Raw genomic sequence first — 5,406 nt, 5'->3', positions numbered from 1 at the left:
TTGGCTGGCTACACAAAAATCCTAAAACTTAGCAAGTTGTTGCTTGATGAATTCTGCGAAGCCGCTGCACCAATTAGTGCGTCACGGCGCGGGCTGAAGAACAGTTTTCGTGGACGTTGTTTCGTTCAGCGCAAACCGCATTCTCATAACAGGCACAGATTTCGCAAACACGGCGCGAAATTCAAAAGGCGTTCGCTCTATCACTATTAAAGGGAATCCGAACCCTCAAATCGACTCCGACATAACGCGGAGGCGGAAATCTGACCAGCAATTCATAAAATCCGCACTCCCTCGACACCCGGCGCGGATGGAATCACAAATAGTATGCTGAGAAACTTAGATCAAAACTCCATCTCCCAACTACTTACCGAATTCGCCAACGAATTTTGGAATAAAGGATCATTACCGGAAACGTGGAAGCACGCCTAGGTAACTTTTATTCCGAAACCAGGAAAAAAAACTTTCAATAGAAAACCTGAGACTGATCTCCTCACCTCGTGCCTAGGTAAATTATTCGAACACGTAGACTTAGCAAGGCTTCAGTCATACATGAACGAGTGGGATCTGTACCTTCACACTATGTTGGGATTCAGACCCTTTTTGTCTACACAAGACACTGTGGCGTCGCTGATCACCTGCCCCCGGCGCGGAGGCGCAAGGCTCCAGTACTGTCTCCATTTCTCTTTAATATCACTTTAATTAAATTCGCACGTAAATTAGAACGAATTCGAGATCTAGAACACTCTTTCTACGCCGACGATATTACTCTATAGACAACCAAGGGTCACGCCGTCACAATTGAGGACACGCTGCAGCAAGCAGCAGCTGCGGTAGTGGAGGAGACGAACAAAATTGGCTTGGAATGCTCATCTCAAAAATCGGAACTCTTAATCATTAAATCAAAAATATATACAAACAACATCAACACAAACAATAATATATGTACATCGATGGTTTCACCATTCCGAGCGTAGAAAAGTTACGTATACTGGAGGGCAAAAACACCGATTTAATCCAAAAACTCCAAACGATAATTGTTATCAAACATCTCGCCTCATACGGAGAATATCAAACAAAGAGGAATGATTGAAAGAAAAGGAGACACTAAAACTTGTCCAAGCCTTCGTTCTCAGCCGCCATTATATACTCCACGCGCTACTTATCAGGGCAAGGAAAGAGAAGCGATCGACTCCATTATTCGGCAGTCCTTCAAAACGGCACTCGGTCTTCCTATTTGTACGGCTACCGAAAAACTCATGCAACTGGGAATATATAATACACTAGAAGAAATGACCAAAGCGTGCACGGCGCAGTACGAGCGGCTGACCGCATCACCGACTGGACAGGTACTGCAAAAGACCGACATACACAGGGTAGACACTCCTAGGTAACTAAAATACTGGAAGTCCCTCCCCTACCTAAAAACATGCACCCAGAGTTTCATCTGCAGCATCGGGTAGCAAGAGCCCAATCATTAGAGAAACACTGTTCTAATACGGAGATAAGAGAGCCTATGCCCTGGCACTATAGTCGACCACACGTATCGCTTACAAAATTCAGGAACGATAAACAAAGCACGAACCCCAGAGGAGGCAGAAGAGGCGGCTGTAGCTCTGGCGATTGTCACAACGGACTCCAAATTAATTTTTAGCGACTCGAAAGCAGCGATTCGAAATTTCGCAAAAGGTAGAATTCATCAATCAGCAGCTGAAATTTTAAAGGATTTGATCACTCTAAAAATGCACGTTCGATTAAAATTTTATGTGTCCCTAGCTGTTCACACGGGTCATCCTGGGAACGAGGCTGCTCGATCGTGTGCATCTAGCATTAGGCGCTTTATATACCATTGGCATAAACACAAATGACGTGCCCCTTAAGCCCAGGTGACCTATGTTCAAAGTGTGCGACACACAACTGACTGACGTGGAAAAAAAATTTCGAGAGCACTGTGGGGTTTACACTGCAGAAATGTGAAAGCGAGAGCGTTGCTGCTGCACAAGGTGTGTTACGTGCACTCTCATTATCAACTAAATGCACCATCATTATGATTAGTACTGCCATCATTCTCATTATCACTAATTGTATTGCAATGTTAGAGTCCCTAGCAATGTCATTGTCATCGCTACTATTATCCTCGCTGTAGACAAGGAGAATATGATGCGCGTTTCACGATCCCGGTCGTGGCGTAGTTGGTAATGCGTTCAGCGCGGTTCACATGCAAGCGATTGAGCGAACAGCGGCACGGCGCTGCGAAGCTTTTCGCGAGGCTTCGTTTCACACGCGTCGCGTCAGCGCGATTTTCATCGCTGCAAAAACCAACGTTGCTAGTAACCAACGCACGCTCGCAGTCCGTTTCGGTGGCTTGCAAGAACGAACAAGCTCAGTTTTAAATATGATTTCGTCCCTTATTCTAAACATTTGTATAAATAAATGCAAATCTTGCGTTTTAAGAATTAAATCATGATTACTTTTTATTGTTTATATACATTTTTTCCAGCACCACCAGCAGCACGCGAGGAAATAAACACAGCCTCATTTCCAGGGTTTCCCGCGCAAGTTTCGCACTGGTCACGTGGCAACGCGCGGCCGTCTCATTGGTTGACAAGCGGTGCTGCCGCTCGTTCGCGGCGATTGGATTCCAACTTTCCCGAACCTCGCCGCTCGCGCCGCAGAAGCTGCCCCCGCCGCTCCAAGTAAGGCTCCTCCTCCATAAGGCGCTGGTGAACACTCTCAATGTTCGTATACAGACAACATTAATACCCAAGAAAGTAGCAGGGGGGACAGCGGCCGATGTAGCTCAGTTGGAAGAGCACCGGACGCGTTATTCGGAGGTCGTGGGTTCGGATCCCACCATCGGCACGTTGTTTTTTCTTCTACTTTGTGTCTAATTATCTTTCCCCTAAACAGATTACATTACTAATTTATGTGATTATCCAAGTAAACATTAAAAAAAAAAAGACAAAGTACCATCCCCAATGCTTTCCTTGGCCTCGCCGACTGTTGACTTCTTTCCTTTATTGCTTGCAAGTTGAACTTTGTGGCGACATCGAAACGAATACTGGCCCGACTCAAAAGGAAGTTATTGAAAAAATTTTAGATGGCCAGTTGTCTCTTCAAGCCGAAATCAGTGAAATGAAAGCAGAGCTAGTTAAGACTAAATATGGTAAGTGATCTGCACAGCCTAATACAAAAAATGGAGAAAAAGCTGAACGAAACATCATCCTTCACCGAGCAGCCGCAGGAAATACACACAACTTTGAAATCAATAGAGAATGTAATGGGTTTTCAAGCAAAAAAAAACTGACCCATCTCGAAGATCGAAGCCGACGGTCCAACCTCATAATTCACGTTATTACTGAGGAACCTAACGAAACAGAAGCTACGCTGAAAGATAAAATAATCAAAGAAGGTTTCGAGGGCAGCTTCAAGTCAGTTGCCAATCTTTTGGGTGCATTCATAGGTTGGGGCGTCGGAACGACAAACGTCCTGTTATTCTTTCTCTATTTAAAGAATTTTGCAGAAAAAAAAGACAATAATGAAAAATGTTACAAAGCTAAAAGGCTCAGGAATATCAATTCAGAATGATTATTCCCCAGTCTACGCTACTGACACTAAAACTACTTTGGGATAGCGCGAAAGAAGAGAGGGATCAAAAAAAAAAAAAAAAAGGTCACCCTCATTCACGACAAGCTAAAAGTGGTTAAAGATATGTTTTTCTGGGATAAATCACAAAATAAACGCGTTAAGATAGTGTACCAGGATAAGAGAGTAGATCAGCAGGAGAAAGCATGACGAGAAGTGCAAGATCAGAACAAACGTTTGCGCATAATAAACATCAACGCGCGTAGTTTAGTTAATAAGACAGACTTGTTCGAATTAGCGCTATTACACAATGATCCGCACGTTGCAGTGATTACTGAGACATGGCTTCACAGTGATGTGAATGATGAGGACGTTTTCCCTCCCTCTTATACTGTATTTCGAAAAGACAGGGAATCTAGGGGTGGTGGAGTGGCTGTCCTAATTAGGAAACAAATTGAAGCTGTTTTGCAAGATGACGTACATGATATTGAATGCCTGTGTGTGAAACTCTCCTGTTGGGGAGAAAACTTTGTTTTATATGCTGTTTATAGACCCCCTAGTTCTGGAATTGACTACTTTAACTAAACTAGAAAATCATCTCTTACAGTACCAAAACAGTAAAATTTTATTGATTGGTGACTTCAACTTACCAGGTGTGGATTGGGAACTTCTTGAGTGTCGCGGTGCTTGCACAAAGCAAGCCAGCATATTGTTTAAAATAATGCTTACCCACAGCCTGACGCAAATAGTTCATGAACCAACCCGTATTGTCGGTCCCACGAATTCATTGTTAGATTTGCTGTCCGTCCCTCGCGACATCGTGAATTTTACGGTTTCTGTGGAACAAGGCCTGTCTGACCACCACTTGGTTAGTGCTTCTTTTCCTCTAGTACGGCAAATAAAAAATAAACACTTCACGTTACTTTAGAGATTATTCACGTGCCAATGACGCGTCTATCATTGAACATCTCGAAACTTCCCTTGTTGATTTCGATGACGCCGATGTCTGCGCACTCTGGGACAGTTTAAAAAAATCTGTTTGTATTGTATCAATACGTTTGTACCTAACAGGCACAAAAAAGAAAGCTTACAAGACAGCACTAGGACTATCGAGAAACACCTCAACCGATAGGCTCTTAGCTCTTGGAATGCACAATACACTTGATGAACTCAAGGAAGCGCATTTAATAGCGCAGTACTCCAGACTGGCGCGCACCAAAGCCGGGAGACTTGTCTTGCTGAGGCTAGGCATCAATGCCGAACCCATGGCGGACGATCCCAGGCAAATACCCACAGCAATCAGGAAGGAGCTTGTTATCAAGCCCCTCCCTAAGAATATGCACCCCATTCACCACGAAGGCAGACGGCTAGCACGCGCACGTGCATTACACACCAAATACAAAGGAAACCATTCGGTTGCTTACGTAGATGCGGCCGAATATGAAGAGACGGACCGCGGTTTCGCGATTTGTGCGGTGACTGGGGCCCGTGAGTCCACACCTACCAAAATCTTAGCTTCAGCTACTGTACGCACCAGAACCTCCGAGGCTGCAGAGGAAGCAGCCATCGCATTGGCTATCGCTTCTACCGAAGCAGATGTTATAGTCAGTGATTCCAAAACAGCCGTACGGAATTTCGGGAGGGGCCGTCTGTCGGCTGCCGCCAGGAATATCCTTAAAAGCTACCGTCCAGTCCCTGGTAGGACGATAGAACTGGTATGGGTTCCGGCTCACTCGGGCAATCCTGGGAACGAGAAGGCTCACGAATATGCCCGAGGTTTCGTCGGCCGGGCGGTGAGCACCTCGTTTCCCGCGGGCGCGAGGG

The sequence above is a fragment of the Amblyomma maculatum genome, chromosome 8 (genome assembly GCF_055883805.1).
Source record: "Amblyomma maculatum isolate TAMU_Amacu chromosome 8, ASM5588380v1, whole genome shotgun sequence".
NCBI lineage: Eukaryota > Metazoa > Arthropoda > Arachnida > Ixodida > Ixodidae > Amblyomma > Amblyomma maculatum.
This window is presented reverse-complemented; position numbering follows the sequence as displayed.